Source organism: Canis lupus, chromosome 6 (genome assembly GCF_011100685.1).
Source record: "Canis lupus familiaris isolate Mischka breed German Shepherd chromosome 6, alternate assembly UU_Cfam_GSD_1.0, whole genome shotgun sequence".
NCBI lineage: Eukaryota > Metazoa > Chordata > Mammalia > Carnivora > Canidae > Canis > Canis lupus.
In genome coordinates this window covers 58,688,454-58,701,907 of record NC_049227.1, presented here as the reverse complement: position 1 = coordinate 58,701,907, position 13,454 = coordinate 58,688,454, and positions in this window count along the sequence as shown.

The window sequence follows — 13,454 nt, the reverse complement described above, 5'->3', positions numbered from 1 at the left end:
AAAAAAAAAAAATCCAACTTCTATTCAAGCACAGAATATAGCATCTAGTCCCTAAGCAAAACAGACCTATTCCTCTATGACCAGGTGTATTAACAGATTATTTCCTTTGTGTGAACTCCGCTGGTATTCATTAGACTCAAAAGTGCAAGTGCACACAGGCAAGATGCTGGAGAGGAACTGTCAGATCTTTCTGGTTGTAGAAAGAGACCCATGTCCAATATTTGAAGACAACAGTCTGAATTTTTCTAAAACTCTGGTTAGGTCAGTAAACTGCAAGGAAGCTTTACAAATTAACTTTAATGACTGTATTAAGCACAATCATTTGCAGGAAGCCTCAGCTATGAAACAATATAACTAAACACAGATATTTTAAAAATTGGGGGGACAAAACTTAAACAGTACAGTACATATAATAACAAAAGAATTAATGTACTAAGTGCTGGGCAATAATAACTGGAAGATATTTTATTTTCAGATAAATTTATTTAATTATTATATTTACCTGACGTGCTGAGAACCATTCATTAACTTGCATGTTATGTTTTTATCTCTTCATGGAGAGTAAGGAATGAAGCAGTCATTAATTTTAAAGGAAAATGGCTCAATTAATCAAGAACAAAATGTTTTCCTATGGGAAGAGCATCTGGGTTCTGGATTTTAAGGATGAATCTTAGATCACAAACTGTCTCCAGTGAAATAGTTTGAAATTTAAGTTTCCCAATTACTCTCCAATGTTTTAAAAATTTCATTGACTGTTCTCATGCGAATTCATCTACATTATGATTTTTGCTTCTAGAAACATATCAAATAACATTTTCAATTTAGGCAAGCTGATTTTAAGGAAGGAGTATGAAGTCTCATATATAAGACTCAGATATGTTAAAGGATATTTGAATTAGTAAAGCATTTTCATTTGAAAAATAACACCCCTTAGACTTGAATCTAAAAACATTTAAATCTGCAGTTATAAAACGTATGTTAGACATTTTCAGGATACAAGTGTTTGACAAGATAAAGTATACTCATCTATTGACTTACTTCTTCCCAGACTCAGAGGTTTCAGTATAAATATACCAGCATATTTGATACAACCCAGAATGGTTTAGAGGGTGAAGTGATGCATTTCTGGCATTCTCATTATGCTGAAAGCCTGTATGCTCTATCAATTCTTTTTTTTTTTTTTTTTTTTTTTTTTTTTTTTAGTATATATGCTGCCAAAGTGAGGACTCTGTCAATTCTTTTAAGGGAGAAGTCATGGCTAACTGGATATCCAATTCAACCTTGTCTGGAACCAACATTCATAAGCAAGAGTGAACTGTTCCAATGATATGATTAGATGGCCTAAGACAACGGTAATGCATGATCCTGGCAACTCATGAAGTATATTGAAATTTGGTCTTAGATAATACATCCGTAGAATGTTTTATTATCCAAGTGTGCATTAAGTCCTTCATTCAGCAAGCACTTACCAAACATGTGCTCTAATCCAGGCACTGTTGTAGCTAGATGTTGAGGCATAATACTGCCTAAGACAGAGCCACTCCCTCAATGAAGTCTCAGTGCATCAGAGAAGACAGACTGGCAGAGACAGGTCACTTGCAATTGCATGGTAAATTCTAAAACAGATACGTGAATAAAGAACCCTGGGAGCACTGGAACATAAAACAAGTGTGATCTACAGGGTCACTTGCCTCCCAATGTTTATAGTAGCAATGTCCACAATAGCCAAACTGTGGAAAAAGCCCATATATCCATCAACAGATGAATGGATAAAGAAGATGTGGCATATATACACAATGGAATACTACTCGGCCATCAAAAAGAATGAAATCTTGCCATTTGCAACAACATGGGTGGAACTAGATAGAGGGTATAGTGCTGTGAAATAAATCAGTCAGAGAAAGACAATTATGATATGATCTCACTCATATGTGGAATTTAAGAAACAAAACAGGATCATAGGGGAAGGGTAGGAAAAAGAAAATAAGATGAAATCAGAGAGGGAGACAAATCATAAGAATCTCATAACTATAGGAAACAAACTGAGGGTCGCTGGAGGGGGCGGGGAGAAGGATGAGGTTACTGGGTGATGGGCACTAAGGAGGGCACTGGATGTGAGCACTGAGTGTTATATGCAACTGATGACTTCCTGAACCCTACCCCTGAAACTAATAACACACTATGTTAATTAGTTGAATTTAAATTAGAAAACAAAGAAAATAAAACAAGCATGCATCAAGGAGTTGATAATTCTTTCTGAGAGGTGATATTTGAGATGGGTTTTAAAGGATAAGAATAAACTTTCCAAGGACATATTGAAAGGCATTCCAGATTGTGAGAACAGCATGTACAGAGGCATGAAAATGTGTTAAGTTGGGAAAATTAAGTTGCACGTGCCTGGAACAAGATGAGGTTGTACATTTTAAGGAAGAAAAGAAGTAGGGTCAAAAGGTAGCTCAAATCAGATTATGAGATTTTATACATCAAGTTAATGTATTAACTTGTTAATACAGTAGTATTAAGAAGTACAAGTTAATGTAATTTCATTGTATTTTCATGCATAAGTCAATGTTCAACATTCACTGTGAGGAAAATGGTGAAGGCATGGATGGTATAAGAAGGTGCATATATACATATTTATGTTTTTATATTTTTATATATAAACACATATATGCACATATATATGCATGTCTATTTTTTCCAGAAAATATGGTATTTGCTTTACAATTTCTTCCAGGTCAAAGTAACATGAAACAGGCCTATGCAGAAAAGACCCTTCATGGTCAGTTTTAATATTTTCTACCTCATTTGCTGTCTTCTATTGTGTTCTTGAGATGTTATATAAAATGTAACATCAATGAATCTTTTGGAATGTCTTTCTGTTTCCCCAGTTATTATGCTATCCCCTTGAGGGCCTAGACTGCCTTGTACTATTTTAGTTTTTACAGCTAATATACTTACATCAGAATGTACCAGCCCCATCATTTCCAGTCTATGTCTAATATTAATTAGTTCTAGAAGAGTGACTTTATTGACCTATAAAATTTGTATATTTAAAACCATTTGATGCTTTTGAAATGGGCTCTTGCAAAAAAAATAAATGATAGTACTGAAATACAGCAAATAGAGTAAGAGAAATATTCATGAACCTATATATCCATGGTAGGAAGGAAGGAGAGTGGGAAGGAAGGGAGGAATGAGAGAAAGGGGGAAAGAAGGAGAGACAAAAGAGAGGGATCAGCTCATTCTTACTATGGAATTCTAATTCTTAAGTTAAAAGGAATGATGAAAGAAGAAAGTTACCGTCAGGCAAACATCACAGAAATGCTTGTTGCAGGCAAGAATCATCAATGGATGCTAAAACTAGTAGGTGAAAGTATGATGAGTAATGAAATATTTGCAGAGTCTGAGAGTATTTCCCCACTTATTAATTAAAAAGAAAAAAATACTAACTTCACAATAGGTAAAACTGGCACATAACACCTTTACTATGTGATCCAAGTTACATTCACTAGTAATCAGTTATATCAGCATCACACCCCCAATGAGATGCACTGAATGGTCACATTACTTGTGGTATTCTAGCCCAAAATGTATAACTTTCATCTAGTCATGAGAAAAATCTCAAACAGAAATTGAAGAATATTCTACAAAATGATTAACCAGTTCTGTTCAGAGCATCAAAGTCATAAAAGACAGAATGAACCACTATTATGACTGGGAGAATTCAGAACAGCTAAGTGCAATGTGGCAATTATCCAAAAAGACATTAGTAGGACAACTGGCAAAATTCTAACAAGATCTATAGATTAATTAATAGACTGTATCAATATTAATGATATTTGTATAATTGCACTATGGCTGTGGTATGTTAAGATTAGAAGAATCTGGGTGAGGACAATGTGCAATTGTACTATTTTTGTGACTTTTATATAAAAATATTCCAAACTAAAGTTATTTAAAACTATAAATGGGCTCTTGTTATAGACTGAACTCCTCAAACTATATTTTTGTAACAACTGCAATGAGATTAACTTTCACTTTGCAATTCTTTAGCTGAAACTTTTATATATATCAAAGTGACATGACATAAATACACAGTAATATCCTCACATAGAAGCCAAGCTTTCCAGTTGGAGATTTAACTTTCCTGTACTGCTAATGAAGATGGTCACAGTTAGCATAATACATAGATATTTAGGGCAAAGGAGAACATAATACATCTTAAAAGGCAAAGAAGTCTATAAGTGCAAAAGCATTATTAATTTACAAGTATTAGTTATCTATGTGCTAATTACTTTGCCAAGATAAAGAATTGGAATACACAGTCTTTGAACCTGAGACCTTTATGATCTAGTTCAAGAGATAGGATGAGGACAGCCCGGGTGGCTCAGCGGTTTAGCACCGCCTTCAGCCCAGGGCCGGATCCTGAAGACCTGGGATCAAGTCCCACATCGGGCTCTCTGCATGGAGCCTGCTTCTCCCTCTGCCTGTGTCTCTGCCTCTCTCTCTCCCTCTCTGTGTGTCTGTCATGAATAAATAAATAAATAATCTTTACCAAAAAAAAGAGAGAGAGAGATAGGATGAGTATGGCAATAACTGCTCATGCAGGCACCTTCACTAGACAACACTCTCAGCCACCATATTAGTCATTTCCAGGTTGCCATAACACAATACCACAGATGGACTGGCTTGGACAACAGAAATGTATTTTCTCACAGTTCTGGAAGCTTGAAGTCCCAGATCAAGATGTCAACAGGGCTGTTTTTTCCTAAGGCCCCTTTCTTTGGATTGCAGATGGCTGACTTTTCACTGTGATCTCATGTGATCTTTTTCATGTGTATCTGGAACCTTGGTGTCTCTCTACTTATAAGGAAACCAGTCCCATTGGATTGATCTTGCTTAACCTTAATTATCTCCTTAAAGGTCTTATCTCCAAATACAGTCACAATGGGGGTTAGTTAGGGCTTTGGCATGTGAATTGATGCAGAGAGGAGACACAATTCAGTACAGAAAAAACATACTGAAAGGAGACTGGCTGGTACAACTACCAAGATGTACTATGCAAGTGCAGCTCATCTCAGCCTTCCCCTTCTGTTCTTCCATTCTGCCTGTCTGTAAAAAAGGTACATTCTCATCTGTTCTGTTGCCCCAGTGGTAAGCTTAGCAAGATAGTCTCTGCTCCTCTAGACAGAGGTGCATGTGAGGGGAAGCAGGACCTCTGTGATCCGATAGATAAGCCTGATCAATTCAGGGGATAGTATTAGCAAACCTGCTGTCCAAAACTTCTCAATAAAGTTTCATCAGTTCATTTAAAAAAGAGGTAAGATTTTGAGCTCAATCTGCCTGATTCATATGTCTGTCTCTTAACTGGTTCTGTATTGAGTGGAGAAAAAGGTACTATTTGTTGGGCCTCCTCATACCATAATATCATATTTACATATCTCACTGGTTACATAATATAAAATATACAAAACAGCATAATGGAATAGTTCTTAGAAAACTTTCTGCTATAAAATATTTAAATACTGTTTCATAAAAACTGACTTTGTGACCAAGACAAGGGTGCCCACTCTTGTTGATTTTATTCAACATAGTCGTGAAGGCCTAACCAGATCAATCAGCAGGAAACAAAAATTTAAAGGCACCTAAATCAGAACAGAAGTATAACTACCTTTATTTGCAGATGATGTGATATTATATATAGAAAACCCTAAAGACTCCACCAAAAACCTGTTGGAAGTAATAAACACATTCAGTAAAGTTGCAGAACACAAAAATCAATATGCAAAAATTCACTCGCATTTTGAAACACTAATACGTAGTATCAGAAAAAGAAATAAAAAAAACAAAAGACAATAACGAATATTGGCAAGGATGTGGAAAAAAAGGGAATCTCTATGCACTGTTGGTGGATTTTCATAAGTTAGTGTAGTGACTGTGAAAGACTGTATAGGATTTTTCAAAAAGCTGAAAATAAAAACTACCATATGATCCAGCTACCCCCTTCTGAGTATTTATCCAAAGTAAACAAAATCATTAACTCCCAAAGCTATCTGCATCCCACGTTGACTACAGCATTATTTATAGTAGTCAGGACATTGTATCTGCTAAGTGTCCACTGGCAGATAAATGAATAAAGAAATAGCCAAAGGAAGAATATACAATGAAATATTGTTCAACCATAAAAATAATGAAATCCTGCCATTTACAGCAGGATGGATAGAACTTGACAGTATTATGCTGAGGAAAGTTAGCCAGACAGAGAAGTGAAAGACAGATACTACATGATATCGCTTATATGTGGGATTAAACAATAAAAAAAAAACCTCATATATATAGAGAGAAAGAACAGATGGGTGGTTGGTTGCCAGAGGCAACGAGGGCAAAATGGGTGATAGCGGTCAATAGATACAAACTTCCAGTTACAAGGTAAGTCCTGGGGATGTAACATACAGCACGGGGACTACAGTTAACAATACTGTATTGCATATTTGAAAGTGCTAAGAGAATAGATCTCAAAAGCTATCATCACAAATTTCATAACTATCCGTGGTGATGGGTGTTAACTAAACTTATTGTGGTGACCATTTCACAAGATGTATAGCGATCAAATCATTATGTTGTTCACCTAATACAATGTTGCATGTCAATTATACCCCAATAAAAGAAGATTATAATTTTTAGAAAATCTAACTGTGAAATTATGTTTTATTCTCACAAAACAGATGATTAAGTAATCACTTACTTCTCCATTGAGCCAACCTGTTTCACATCTGGCTATTCATTTTAGACTAGAGTCACAAAGAAGCAGATCAACTCACTTTTACTATAATTTTTGTTTTATATGTGTGGATGACACCAAAATGTCATGGTATTTAGATGCTACTTCAGTAATTGTATTTGCACATCTCTTTTAATAGTTCATCTGTACAACCCTATATCTGAAAAACAACATGATTAATTTTATCAGAACTACTGATTTCAAAAGCCAATGAGCCCTTCCTTCAAAGACGATTAAACAGAAATGGAAAAGGCAATAAGAGTAAGAGGTGTATATTTTTATGCACAGTAAAGAGATCTACTTTCATCTGTGGATATAAATGCCTTTTGCTTTAAAATAAGTTCAAAAACTGAAAATAATCCCTTAGCTTATTTCAGACATCAGTGTCCCATGCTATAATGTTTACAACTGACCTGTTATATATGGGAAGTATTCCTACTAACATGCTACATAATTTTCACATGTCTTGAGACTCTGTCAAACCCATCTGTGTGGACAAAACAATTTATTTCTGAATTACCCATTTGTTAGTGTTCAGAAGTAGAATCTTTTGGCAATAATTAACAAGGTATGCCCATGCATATTAGCACATAAAGATTAAATTTTTAACACTCAACTTCATTTCATGCTGAAACAAATCCTATTGTGCTAACTCTATGCTAACCTATGGCATCTCATTCATTATTACCTAATTAACCTACTAATGGCCACATCATAGGAGTTTGTGTCTATAATTATTTTCGATATTGGTTTTAAAAGCTATTAAAGGAATGCAATCATATTGATTTCCAAAAGCTATTTGGGAAACCAGACTGTCGCAATTGATAGGGAGGGAAATGCCCTGCCCATTGGATATTGTTTGTTTCAGCGCATTGGTCATTTACATTTTTATCTACATATTAAATACTGAAAGTGTATATTGGAAAACAAAACAGCGAGGCAACATTCCCAGAAATTTGTGGGCAAAAGCTATATGACTGGTTCTAACTACATCAAGAATATTTGCTTTATATTGTCTTATTTTTTGTAATCCTGTCCAAGTAGGGATTTAAAGTTTTGAAAACAAAATGCTGAGACTATTTTTAAAAACGATATCACTTTATAAGAGTCCATTGCAATGTCCAGAAGGAGCAGTTATCCATAAAAATCATACAATATCGGGCAGCCCTGGTGGCTCAGTGGTTTAGTGCCACCCTCAGCCCAGGGCCTGATCCTGGAGACCCAGGATCGAGTCCCACGTCCCTGCTCCTGCATGGAGAAGCACGAGCCTGCTTCTCCCTCTGCCTGTGTCTCTGTCTCTGTCTCTCTCTGTGAGTCTCTCATGAATAAATAAATACAATCTTAAAAAAGAACCATATGATATCAAAATTCAAAACTTGTTGCTGTAATGATCATCTGTAGATTATGAATACATTTGTTTTGAAATCCTCTTTCCACTCAAATTACAGAGCTGCCATATGACAGTTTGAACCCGATTGATGAGTTTGTCCTTGTTTTCGAGGGGACAATGGAACAGGCAACCAGTGTTCTGGTTCCTCACAAGCACAGTAAAGAAAAGAGTGGCATCCCTCAAGAAAGGTACTGGTCATGGAAAATGCTTGCAGGGCCCTCGGTGAGCTGCTGCTACTGCACAGTTTACCACTAGATGTCCTGTGGACTAAACGAGAACAACACTGGTGCATATATTTGCATTCTTATCCCAGCAATGGATGTTTCTGATTTTAATCATGTAGCTCTGAATTTCCAGAACAGCCTGGTCAACCATTTTCTGCTACACTTTTTATTGACAGAGACAAAAGAAAACAGAGCGATGTAGGTCATGTAATGAAGCCCAGTGTGCCATTTGTCGTGCTTGCAAATAATTATAAAGATATGATTGAAGTATTTATCTCAGAATCTTTCATAATGAGGAAAGAACACACACCAGACTAATATAACTCCCTTCTTGCAAAGATCTTTTAATTAAGCTTCATTTTCCTCATTTAGCAGGCTCAACAGGCTGTCTCGTGATAGATTTCCTTCCTTTTTTTGTGAAGGGTAATACACAGGTCTAGCAAAAACAATTATAGTTTATTCAGGGGAACCGTTCACACCGTGTTATCTTCCAGGACTGCTAAGCAAATTAAAGTTGAAATTTTACTGTCTGTCAATTTGGGTGATTATTATGGTGAATCTGTGAAGTACAGAAGGTATTTAAAAGCAGTGTGATGTCTTTCTAAAATCCCACCTCCTAACAAGGCATAAAAGTACCTGCAGATACCAATAAAGCGTGCCAAAGTGTGATGTGAGAGGGTGCCTTTAGCTGCAATTGTTTGAATATGGCACACAGGATGGAGCAACCTGGCAATGCAGCCACCCAAATCCCCAGGGTTGTCAGAAAAGCAAACAGAGGAAAACACTGTTCTCGGGTGCCTAGTGAGAACCCCACAGACAGAAGGGCAAACAGCAAATGCCTTCCCTGGCAGCACTGTGCCACGCCGGCAGGACGGGCACCCTGATACCAAGGCTAGTGATAATCATCAGCAAGGTCTGTAATTCCCAAATCTACTCCCCTTGGGGATTTGATTAAATACTCTGAAGACCATTTTTGAGTGGAAAAATAAAAGCAAATGTAAATTATTTTAAAACTTTAGAAACTGTATAGCCTATTACAAAAAACACTGTTGTCTGAAGTGTCCTTGGCCTCCCCAGGCAAACACGTGTGCTCTATTACAACAGGGTGCAAGTGCCCTATCAGGCACACGGAGGACATGAAACCAAGCTGATGAATGAGACTCCAGGTACAAGTAACCCTGCAACCCCACGAGGCAAGAGGTGTCTTTTTTTTTCCCTCAAATGAGTGGGTTACAGCTCTCCCAAGACAATTGCCTTTGTTTTTCCCCGTGGCTAGCTCGCTTTTGCCGCTGCAGCCCCCTTAACTATCTCCCCAGCAGCCACAGGCCGTGACAAAGGGAAAAGGCATGATGAACTGCAAACTTTCTCAGCTTCACTGAGAAGCACCTCAGGAGCAAGGGGGGCGATCGTTCTTTAGCACAACCCACAGCTGCCACAAATTAGGTACCTTCCATTGGGGCTGCTAGCTGAGAGGTCCTGCCTTTTTTTTTTTTTTTTTTTTTTTTAGGTCCTGCTTTAAAAACGACTCTTCTGAATCATTTTCCTGTTTCCAAGACCTTTGAGATGATTTCTTTAGAACCAAAGAGAAGAGACTGGAAGGCAGGAGAAGAGGTCGGGGGGGGGGGGGCGGGTTGCAGGGGGAGAGACAGAGATTCATTCTTTTATACATTTATTGGACAAATATTTATCAATCACCTGCGTGTGGCACGTTTTACCAAAGATGATTCTATACTCCCTGGCATTCATGTAGGTTAATCGGACACAGAAAAATCCAAAAACCAATTTTTAAATTTGATCACACAAGGAAGAAATGGAAACGATGAGGTACGAGGTGAGCAGAAAGGATAAAAACGTGGCATTCTGCAGTGTGTACAGTTCCAAGTCACTGAAGCTGACATACACTTTCCTGCCTCCACCCTTTGCTCCTGGTGAGCTCTCTCCCTGGAAACCTCCATTTATCCATCTCTGCTTACTACAATTTTTACCAACTTTCAAGGCCCATTTTGCATGTCAGTTCCTGCACAGAGCTTTTTCAGATGTACTCATTGCTCTATGATGTATGTATCATTTGAACGATGATAATTCCTAGTTGACACTTCTTTAGGACTCTGATCTTATTCCATCGTACATTATTAATGAAATCAGTTTTCCTCATAAATAAATGGTAATGTCCTTAAGGATAGGTCCATTTGTGTGAAGATTTGAAAGACTTGTACTAAATAAACTCTTGTTGAGTATGTTAAATTGAATGAGTTTACTTCCTTATGCTTTTCAGACCTATAGTACAATCATTGCTAGAAATCAGGCCTACAAACATGCTGCTGTGTTGAGGGCTGGCCCACTCTACCACTCTGTCCCTAGGCTGATACATGAATTAACTATTTAATACAACGGTCAAACATGTTGATCATGTTTCCAAATATAAAGTTCATATAAAAATAAACATACTAGATTAAATCTAAACTGCCCATAGATAAAGAGTTCTGTCTTTGGGGAAGAATTAAAGAGAAAAATGCTAATTATTACTTTTAAGTGATTTCCAAGGTTCATTTTCTGAATGGGAAATAATTACTATTCTAATTGCTAAGTAACCATAATCATAGTTAAAATCAAACTGTTTAAAACAGTGAAACTTAAAAAATATCAAGAACTATTGATTCCAAAAAATGGAGAGTCACATTTCTTTTCTAAAAAAAAATGAATTTAAACCAGAGCAATAATTTTTAGATCAATAGGTCATATTGCCCCAGGGTTAATTCTGACATGCCAAGATAACAGAAAAAAAAATCAGATTCATAAAAATTACTTGGGTTATGTGGCCAAATATAATTGTGTGATATAATGTGTTCAGTTACCAGCCCTTACGAGTCACCCTATTTTAATTGATCAGAAGGAATTCCAAGTTTTTATAATAAAAGCACTTGTTTCCTTCATAGAACTTACTGCAACTTTTTATTGTTTTGTTTTCTGTTGTTTCCTTAACTATACTGTAAATTCCATGAAGTCACGGAAACTTTTTCTCATCGCTCTTTTCACAGTGCTTTCTATAGGACATGTAGGGCAGGTATTCTTAGTGTTTTGTGGGTGACTATGAATGAGTGAGTGAATGAAACAAATTTAGAAGCTAAAACTATCTCATGTCACTGTATAGTCTGTCTATATTAAATGTGGGAGAGAACAGTTAAAAAGTGAAAAATTCAGGCAGTCAACCAATTGTTAGGTCATCCCTCACCCAAATCAATCACTTAATTATTTTATTTCATGATATATCCTCTTTTGGTTCCTATCAACCAAATCTATGGAGAAATGACCCTCTAGTAAGCCAGGCTATATCTGATAACATAAATGGCAAGACCTTTTAGACATTTTAATGCAAACAAGATGTTCATATAGTCATATTGGAATTTTATGCTTATAACAAAATCAATATTTCTGCATTTTCAAAATTCCATCTTCACTTAGTCTATAAATCTCCATTGCAAGGATTAAGTAAATCAGAATCAATAAACATAAGGAATCACTTGATGCAAAGCCATTAAATAGTTTAGAGGAGAGAGAGGGAGGGAGGGAGAGAGGGAAAGAAGAGAGTAAAATATATAATTGAGAAGAGAGTAATAAATATAATATTGCAGTTACATAGCAACTGCCCCGTGCACGCATACATACGTGCACACGTGTGCCCACGCCTGGTGCCCACACCTGCATGCGCGCACACACGCACACACACTGAACATTACCTTGAGACAAACAGATGAACAATATAAAAACACCCTTGTTTTTATTAAAATGGCATCCTAAATTCTAGAGTAGAAGGAAAAACCATCTCTTTTAAAAAGGCAAATTTTGGACATGCCTATGATTGTTTATTGACTTAGTATTTAATATTTATGAACTGGAGAAAGTTCGTTAGAGCAACATTTCAGTAGAATTCCTTAAAAGAGATGCTGCGCATTTAATTTTGTCATCTAGTTCTATGTGTATTTGGTATATTATTAATCGAAAATCTAACAGAGAAACTATTAGTAAGCAAGGTTTGCATATTCTGGTTTTTTTCGAACGGCCTTTTTTCTTTCTTATGAAGAAGAAAAAGAGAACAAAGCATAAAACTAAACTATCTCCTTTGTTCACATGAGTAGGTACCTTTCCATATTCCTTTTATGCTGTCTGGATTTCCAAATGTGCCCTTATCATTTATAGCAGGCGAAAATTGGGAAGAAAAAATAGAAATGTAATATGTATTATTATATTTTAATGTGATGTTCTACTTTTCTGTTTGTAGATATTGAAGTTTTTGTCTTACTTCATTAAACATTTAATAAATCACCACCAGTTTTGTGACAGACTTTAGCCATAACACAAACAGCAGGAGGTATAAACCCAGCTCAGTTCATATAGGCATATAATATCAGTGTCTACATCATCATGCCCTGTAGGCATATTGGCAGAACAACCAATGGAAGGTAAGCTTTTTCCGACAAAGCTTCGAAAATAAAGTTTTCTTCTTTTATCTTACTACAAATCAATTGGAGCCCTTACAGCAAAATCCTATAAAATAACTTCAAACACTACTTCTTAGTCTAAAAATTTGTATTATGGCTATAACTCTTTGAAGTATTATGACTGAAGTTTGGAGAAAAATGATTTAAGTGCTATCTGCTAGACATCAGAGCTTCAAAAATTCTCTCAGTTTTTCTTGACACATAAACTACTACCCACTGTATGTTTTAGAATTTTTTTCTTGCTTTTAAGCACCTAACCCAGTTTGCTTGATAAAAGTTATTTAACGGCAGTTTATCCAATTGAATTAATACTCTTTAAAGGTTCACCAACTTGCAATTGATTATTTTACTTGGCCAAGTTTTTTTTTTTTTTTTCCTTATTCTGCTAGAGTTTGGGGATTTTTTTAAAAAGAATTTCCAGAATCCCAATCACGTTGACTTTAAATGAAATCTAAAAAAAAAAAAAAAAAAAAAATCACTGAGAAACGTGTGAAACATGGCACTTTGATTAAAGTTTAGGCACTTTGATTCCTGCTTGGAAGTTAAATGTTAGATAA